Source organism: Carcharhinus amblyrhynchos, chromosome 3 (genome assembly GCF_965287045.1).
Source record: "Carcharhinus amblyrhynchos chromosome 3, sCarAmb.v2.hapA, whole genome shotgun sequence".
NCBI lineage: Eukaryota > Metazoa > Chordata > Chondrichthyes > Carcharhiniformes > Carcharhinidae > Carcharhinus > Carcharhinus amblyrhynchos.
The window spans coordinates 65,586,557-65,595,654 of NC_137326.1; the positions used below are offsets into that span (position 1 = coordinate 65,586,557).

Below are 9,098 nucleotides of genomic sequence, written 5' to 3' on the forward strand. Positions count from 1 at the left end.
GAGACTTCTTACTGTGTTGACCTTGAACTATCCAGAGCTACAACAACACGTGCATAAAGTACAAGGAGCTGATCAGCAACAAGTACTGCGCAATCGCAGGGTCAGTATTGAGGGAATAATGCATGATCAGAGGGACAGGATTGAGGGAATGCAACAGGGCTGGAGGGAGTGCCGCACTGTTGGCGGATCAATACTGGAGAATGCCACACTGTTGAAGGGTCAGAATTGAAGAAGTGCTGCAATCTTGAAGGATCATAGAGTCACTACATGCAAACAGGCCTTTTGGCCCAACCTGTCCCAGTTTTACCATTAAGCTAGTCCCAATTGCCCATGTTTGGCCCCTTCCCCTCTGTACTAACCTTACCCATGTAACTGTATAAATGATTTTTAAAAGACAAAGTTGTGCTCGTCTCTAACACTACCTCTGGCAGCTCATTCCAGACACTCACCACCCTGTGTGTGAAAGAAATGCCCATCTGGATCCTTTGTATCTCTCCCTATTCACTTTAAATCTATCCTGTCCAGTTTTATATCCTTGGGAAAAGATGTTAACTATCTACACAGTGATGTGGAGATGCCGATGTTGAACTAAGGCGGACACAGTAACAAGTCACACAACACTTGCGGACATCACACTTCTCACAGTCTCCTCATTCTATTTGTGATTAAGGACTGGAGCCGTGTAAGGTCCAGTTTCCGGCACAGTGGCGCTGCTGCCTCACATGCCACAGTCCGTGCAAACTCCAAACATTCTCCCCGTGTCTTGACCTAGGTTTCGTCCGAGTGCTCCATTTCCTCCCACACTCCAAAAATGTGCGAGTTAGGTGGATTGGTCATACTAAATTGCCACTTAGTGTTTGGTTGACTAGCTAGGGTAAATGCATGGAGTTATAGGGATGTGGCCGTGGTGGGACTGTGGTCGGTGCAGACCTGATGGGCTGAATGGCCTCCTTGTGTACTGTAGGATTCTATAACAGCAAGTTGAAGTCCAATAGGTTTATTTGATTCCAAACAAACCTGTTGGACTTTAACCTGGTGTTGTGAGCTTTCTTACCTTATCTATGCCCCTCATTATTTCATAGACCTCTATAAGATCACCCCTCAGCTTTCTACACTCCGGACAGAAAAAGTCCCAGTCTATCCAGTCTCTCTTTATAACTCAAACCATCAAGTTCTGGTAGCATCCCAGTGAATCTTTTTTGCACTCTTTCTAATTTAATAATATCCTTTCTATAATAGGGTGACCAGGATGTACACGTTATTCCAAGTGTGGCCTTACCAATGTCTTGTACAACTTCAACAAGGCATCCCAACTCCTGTATTCAATGTTCTGACCAATGAAACCAAGCATGCTGAATGCCTTCTTCACCACCCTGTCCACCTGGAGTTATGAACCTGTACCAATAGATTTCATAGCTCTGTAACTCTCCCCAATACCCTCCCATTAACTGAGTAGGTCCTGGCCCAATTTGATCTATCAAAATGCATTACCTCACATTTATCTAAATTAAACTCCATCTGCCATTCATCGACCCACTGGCCCAATTGATCAAGATCCTCTATGCTACCAATCTTGGTGCCATCTGCAAACTTACTAACCATGCCTCCTAAATTCCCTTCCAAATCATTAACATAAATGACAAAGAATAATGCACCCAGCACCGATCCCTGCGGCATATCGCTAGTCACAGGTCCCCAGTTTGAAAAACAACCCTCTACAACCACCCTCTGGCTTCTGTCATCAAGCCAATTTTGAATCTATTTCGCCACCTCACCCTGGATCCTGCGAAATCTAACCTTATGCAAAAACCTACCATGCGGTACCTTGTCAAAAGCCTTGCTAAAGTCCATGTTGACAACATCAACTGCACTGCCCTCATCTACCTTCTTGGTTACCCCTTCAAAAACTTCAAAAAATTGATTTATCTATTTGTAGAAGCTCTTTGGATTCTCCCTTGCCTTATCTGCCAAAGCAATGTCATGTTCCTTTTTTGCCCTCCTGATTTCTCTAACTCTACTCCAACAACCTCTATACTCTTCAAGGGATTCACTCGATCCCAACTGCCTATGCTTGTCTTATTCCTCCTTCTTCTTTTTGACCAGAGCCTCAATATCCCAAGTCATCTGCCTTGCCCTGTTAGGCCTCTTGCATTGAACTAAATAGAGTTTAATCTGAATTTCCCTTGCTTTCTGCCCTATTCTTGCCTGACCTATCTAGTACTGGGGTTACTGACACTGCCTTTACTATTTAACACGCTCTCTTTAATTTCCATGCTGTCCTCAACCTTCTGTCTCCCACTCCCTTACCAATCTAGTTTAAACCCTCCAAAGTGGCTCTATCAAATCTCCCCACCAGGATATTAGTTCCCCCTCCAGTTCAGGCATAACCCACCCATCACCCGTGCCCCAGAAGAGATCCCAACGATCTACATATCTAAATCCCTGCCCCCTACACCAGCTCTCACGCCAAGCTTTCATTTGCCTAATCTTCCTAGACCTACTCTCACAAGCACATGGCACCAACAATAGTCCAGAAATAACAACCCTCGAGCCTTCTGCCTAACTCTATATTCACACTTCAGGATCTCATCCCTTTTCCTACCTATGTCATTGGTACCAATGTGTACAACGACTTCTGGCTGCTCACTCTACCGCTTAAGAATGTCCTTTAACCACTCAGAGACATCCTAGACCTTGGCACCAGACAGGCAACACAGATGGAGTCTCGGTTGTGGCCACAGAAATGCCTGTCTGTGCCTTTAACTAGCGAGTCACCTATTACTACTGCTCGCTTACTCTTTGTCCGACCCTGTTCTACAGCAGAGCCAAGTGAGTGCCATAGGCCTCACTGCTGCTGGTATTTTCCCTGAGGGGCTATCCCCTTCGATGGTATTCAAAATGGTATGCCTGTTTGAAAGGGAATAACCACAGGAGACTCCTGCAGTACCTGCCTGCCTCTCCTGGTAGTCACCAATATATCTAAATATAAATTTATAAATCTATATTCTCAATTTCCACAGCTTCTCAGTGATTTATATAGATAAATCTATATTCTCAGTTTACTCACCCTGTCATTCTGTGGATTTATAAATCTACACTCTCAGTTTACTCACCATCTCACTATAGAAAAAAAATTGCCCTTTCATGTCAGAGAGATTAGCAGATCAAATATGTTACAGGGATAGGGCCTGGGTGAGGCTGTCATCGATGCAGGCTCCTTCTGTACTGTGGGGATTCTGTGCTTCATATACCAATATTTTCAGTTTCCCATCCTCCTTATAGATTTATAAATCTATATTCTCGGTTACTCACCGTCACACACTGTGGATTTCTAAATCTATATTCTCTATTTACTCACCTTCACATACCATCGATTTCACAGAATCATGAAACCACAGAGAGCAGAAGAGGCCACCATTGTGTGTCAGGGAATGAAATTTTATACTTTGGGGTTTTAGAATTGCTATTCTAAATAACAAGTTGGGAAGGTTTGTCTTTCAACTTGATTGGTTGAAGTTGGATAAATTAAGTACTAAATAAGAAAAAAAAAATTGGGCGGCATGGTAGCACAGTGGTTAGCACGACTGCTTCACAGCTCTAGGGACCTGGGTTCGATTCCCAGCTTGGGTCATTGTCTGTGTGGAGTTTGCACGTTCTCCTCGTGTCTACACGGATTTCCTCTGGGTGCTCCGGTTTCCTTCCACAGTCCAAAGATGTGCGGGTCAGGTTGATTGCTAAAATTGCCTTTAGTGTCCTGAGATGCATAGGTTAGCGGGATTAGTGTGTAAATATGTAGGGATATGCGGGTAGGGCCTGGGTGGGATTGTGGTCAGTGCAGATATGATGGGCCAAATGGCCTCTCTCTGTACTGTAGGGTTTATATGATGAGGCCCTTTGGCCAATTGAGTCCACAACGACACATTGGAAACACTTGACCTCCCACCTAATTCCATCTGCCAGCACTTGGTCCATAGCCCTGAATATTATAACGTGCCAAGTATTCATTCAGATACATTTTAAAGGATGTGAGGCAATCGACCTCTACCACCCTCCCAGGCTGTACATTCCAAACCATCACCACCCTCTGGACACTGGCTTTCACTCAATAAAGCAGCCTTCTGTCATCACCCTCTCTCCCAAAACTGAGCAATATTGAACCCATTTTATCAAATTATCCCATGTGACTTTATCTTCTGTACCAGTCTTCCATGTGGGACCTTGTCAAAGTTTTGCTGAAATCCATATAAACAACATTGACTGCACTACCCTCATCTACAACCTGGTCACCTCCTCAAAAAATTCAATTTGTTAGGCATGACCTCCCACTGACAAAGCATGCTAACTATCTTGATCAAGCTTTGCCTCTCCAAGTGGAGATGGATGCTCTCCTTAGAAGTTTCTAATAGTTTCCCCATCACTGACGTGAGACTCACTGGTCTGTGGTTCCCTGATTTACCTCTACAACGCTCCTTAAATGGCAGGGTAGTACGACTAGGAAGATTACGCAAATGAAAGTTTGGCTTGAGAGTTGGTGTAGGGGGTTTAGATATGTGGATCGTTGGGATCTCTTCTGGGACATGGGTGATCTGCTCAGGAGGGACAGGTTATACCTGAACTGGACAGGGAACTAATATCCTGGCGGAGAGATCTGACAGAGCCACTTGGGAGGGTTTAAACTAGTTTGATAAGGGGGTGGGAGACAGAAGGTTGAGGACAGCATGGAAATTAAAGACAGCATGTTAAATAGTAAAGGCAGTGTCAGTAATCCTAGTACTAGACAGGTCAGCTGTTCTCCAGTTGTCTGGCACCAGTCCCCTCGCTCCCTCCCACTCTCCCTCCTCACTTACTGTGTGTACCTCCACCGTGGCCAGAGAGGGATTGAAAATTTGGGTCAGAGCCCCTGCAATCTCCTCCCTTGTCTCCCACAGTGGTCCAGGTCGAAATTCAGCTGGACCAAGAGATTTATGCACTTTTATGGCTGCCTATGCCTCCAATACTTCGTCCTTCCCTACGTCAATTTGCTCAAGAACTTCACAGTATCTCTCTCTCCCTGAATTCCATACCATCGTCCTCATTCTCTTGGGTGAGGCAGGTGTAAACTATTCATTCAACACTATACCAATGTTCTTTATAAATCTATATTCTCAATTTACTCACTCTCTCACACTATGAATATATAAATCTATATTCTCAGTTTACTCATCCTCTCACACTATGAATATATAAGTCTGTATTCTCAGTTTACTCACCCTGTCAATCTATGGATTTATAAATCTATATTCTCAATTACTCACGCTCTTATTATGGATTTATAAATTTAAATTCTCAGTTTACTCACCCTCTCACTGTAGATTTATGAATTTATAATCTGTTTACATCCTTCTCACTCTAAGGATTTATAAATCCAAATTTTCAGTCCTTTGAGACTTTGTAGTGATTGCTACAATTGAATGGCTTGCTCACCCATTTCAGAGGGCAGTTAAGAGTCAACCTCAATCCTGGGGCTCTGGAAACACATGTAGACCAGACCAGATAAGGATGCCAGATTTCCTTCCCTAAAGAATATTAGTGAACCAGGTATGTTTTCCCCACAATTGACAATGATTTCATGGTCATGGTAGACTCTTAATCCCAGATTTTTTTTATTGAATTCAAATTCCACCTTCTGCCATGGCAAAATTTGAACCCAGATCCCTAGAACATTATCTGGATTTCTGGATTAATAGTCAAGCGATAATACCACTAAGTCATTGCTTCCCCTATCTACAAGATACACTGCAGCAATTCACCAAAGATCCTGAGACAGCAGCTTCCAAACCTAGGATCACTTCTATCTAAAAGGACTAGAGCAGCAGATACATGGGAACACCATCAGCTGCAAGTTCTCCTCCAAGCCACTCGCCATCCTGACTTGGAAATTTATCATCGTTCCTTCACCGTCACTGGGCCAAAGTCCTGGAATTCTCTCCCTAATGGTATTCTGGGTCAACTGACAGCACATGAACTGCAGTGATTCACAAGAAAGCAGCTCACCACCACCTTAAGGGCAACTAGGGATGGGCAATAAATGAGGCCAGCCAGCAACGCCAATGTCCCACGAATGAATAAAAAAAAGTTTACTCACTCTATGGATTTATACACCTACATTCTCAGTTTATTCACCCTCACTCTATAGATTTATAAATCTATTTTCTCGGTTTACTCACCCTCTCACTCTATGGATTTATAATCTGTATTCACAGTTTATCTCTCCCTCTGCCACTCTATCTGCACTGCAGTTCCACACGTGGAGGAGCGACTTCCTCCCCAATCAGGAAGGTCCATGATGTCACGGGAAGTGCGACCCTCAATTGGTCAGACGTCCTTAGCGTCATGTTGGTAAAGGAGCGACTATCCTCTGCTGTCGGTGAAGGTTCTTCTCTATCTCCTCCATGTTGGTGAAGGTGCAGCTTCTCTCCGTTTCTTTGCCTGGTCCACTTGCTGAAACACGATTCGTTGGGTCACTGCACAGGCGCAGAAGCCACTGGGACAGCGTCGTTGTTGCCACGGAGACGCGACCCAGAAGTCAGATTTGGGTCAATGTATACAGGCTGGGAGGAGCTGACAGCTCTCATCCATCAAGCGCATTGAATGGAGAAGTGGACAGGGGAACGATGTGTTGTTTTGTATTCCACTGTTACTCAGGGATTTGTTCAAGTCACACATTGTTTCAGTCACCTGGGTTCCGAGGTTAAAAGTTTGACTTGTGGTTTTTCCGTTTGTGAAATGTGTTTATTAACAGGAAGGTAGTGTTGAATAAATGAGAGACTTGTACCAAGATTAAACTGAAGGCTTAAAACTTGACAATAGCAGCTTGGACAAGAAAGTTTGCTCCAGAACAGGAGGTGAACGTTGTTGTTGTTTGGAGGGAAATATGGAGTTTCTGGAGAGTTGGTGCTCAGTATCAGTGGGGGTGACCACTGCACAATCCTTGTGGAGACAAAGTCCCATCTTCACATTGAGAAGAAATTCCATCTTGGGGTGTGGCACTGGGCAACCATGAGGTGCTGTGGGCTGTAACTTCATGACTTGGCATATCTCCCCCTCTATCAGTATCACCAAGCCAGTGGATCAACCCTGGTTCAATGAAGAACACAGGGAAGGGGCATGTTCAGGAGCAACACTGGACATACCTAAAAATGAAGTGTCAACCTGATGAAGCTACAAGCATGTCATAGAACATTACAGTGCAGTACAGGTCCTTTGGCCCTCAATGTTGCGCCAACCAGTGGAACCAATCTAATGACCCTCTAATCTAAACTATTCCAATATTATCCATATGTCTATCCAATGACCATTTGAATGCCCTTAAAGTTGGCAAGTGCACTACTGCTGCAGACAGGGCAAATTTCCCATGTCAGATTTCCCAGTGCTTTCCTTAACTTTGCATGGCCTTGGTCATTACAGTGAAAACATCTGAATCTCATATTTTTTCTCTTCCACCCACATGTGGTTCATTTTTAAAATTAGATTTTCTGTTTTCTCAATCTCCCAGGAGATCTGCTTTACATTTACCAACTGAGGATTTATCCTTTCTCCGGTTTCTGTCCCTCACAGGCCGAAACTAAATTCGGAAAGCAAACTTTGATTAATGGCTAATTCATATCTACTGGAAGGCGATTGTGGTCTCCCTGCTGCCAGTCTCTGAACGGACAGAAAACGTTAGGAAGTGAAAGGGTGAACAGCCAGTGGCCGTGGTACATATTGGCAATAATGACATAGGGAGAGTGACGAGGTACTGCAGCAACTGTTTAGGGTGTTAGGTAGAAAGTTAAAAAGCAGGACCCCCAGAGTTGTCACCTCAGGATTGCGTCCCGTGCCATGGGCCAGTGAGGCTCGAAATAGGAGGACAGTATAGTTCAACACGTGACTAAAGAGCTGGTGGAAAAGGGAGGGTTTTGGACAGCTGGACCATTGTCCAATGCAGGAGGAAGCTGTATAAGAAGAATATGTTGTATCTAAACTGGAAGGGCATAAATTGTATGGCTGGGAGGTTTGCTAGTGTCACACTGGGGGGTTTAAACTATTTTGGCAGAGGTGTGGGAACCAAAGCAGAGGTGAATTAACTGAAGGGGAACGAGAGAGTAGTGCCAGTAAGACTCAGAGAAACAGCTGATAGGGTTTGGTTGCTAATCAATGAGGGTCTAGCAGACTGAAGCATATTTGTTTCAGTGCAATAGCGTAACAGGTCAATCAGCACAAGCAGCAAGTCCCCAACCAATGGATCAGATCTAAGCTATGCAGTCCTGCCACGTACAGTCGTGAATGGAGGTGGACAATTAAACAACTCACTAGAGAAGGAGGCTTCACGAATATCCCCATCATAGATGACAGAGCCAGGCACATCCATACAAAAGACAAGACTGAAGGGGCAGCACAGTGGCACAGTGATTAGCACTGCTGCCTCATAGCACCAGGGACTGGGTTCGTTACCGGCTTGGGTCACTTGTGGAGTTTGCACGTTTTCCCTGTGTCTGCTTGGGTTTCCTCTGGGTGCTCTGGTTTCCTCCTACAGTCCAAAGATGTGCAAGTTAGGTGAATTGGCCATGCTAAATTGCCTCTTAGTGTCCAATGATGTGCAAGTTAGGTAAATTGGCCATGCTAATACTCCCTTAGAATATCCGAACAGGTGCCGAAGTGCGGTGACTAGGGGATTTTCACAGTCACTTAGTTGCAGTGTTAATGTAAGCCTACTTGTGACTAATAAATAATAAACTGAAGCATGCACAGCAATTTTAGCCAGAGATGTCAAGTGGATGATCCATCCCAACCTTCTGCGGAGATCTCCAGCATCACAGAGGCCAACCTTCAGTCAATTCATGACATCAATAAACAACTGAAAGTACTGTATTTTGCAAAGACTGTGAGCTCTGACAATATTCCAGTAACAGTGTGGTGATATTGATCCTCTAAGAAATGTATTTATCTCATGTTTCTTGTCCAACATTTCCTCACTCCCCTTGCTCTCACAAGAGCACACTCCCTCCCTTCTATGGCTCTGAGAGTGCCACATTCCCTCACTCTTACCTCTGCCTCAGTGCCACACTGCCTCACTCCTA

The 9,098-nt window shown here is 44.4% G+C and overlaps 1 protein-coding gene across 2 annotated transcripts in view; it reads right to left on the reverse strand.

Moving 5' to 3' along the window:
- The window catches only part of pfas (phosphoribosylformylglycinamidine synthase), a 158,706-nt gene extending 152,401 nt beyond the window's left edge, over positions 1-6,305 (reverse strand). For both annotated transcript variants that reach the window (XM_080184918.1, XM_080184910.1), the window contains exon 1: positions 6,207-6,305. The gene's annotated coding sequence lies outside the window, so the exon portion shown is untranslated. The remainder of the gene's footprint in view (positions 1-6,206) is intronic.
- Between the last annotated feature and the right edge of the window lie 2,793 nt (positions 6,306-9,098).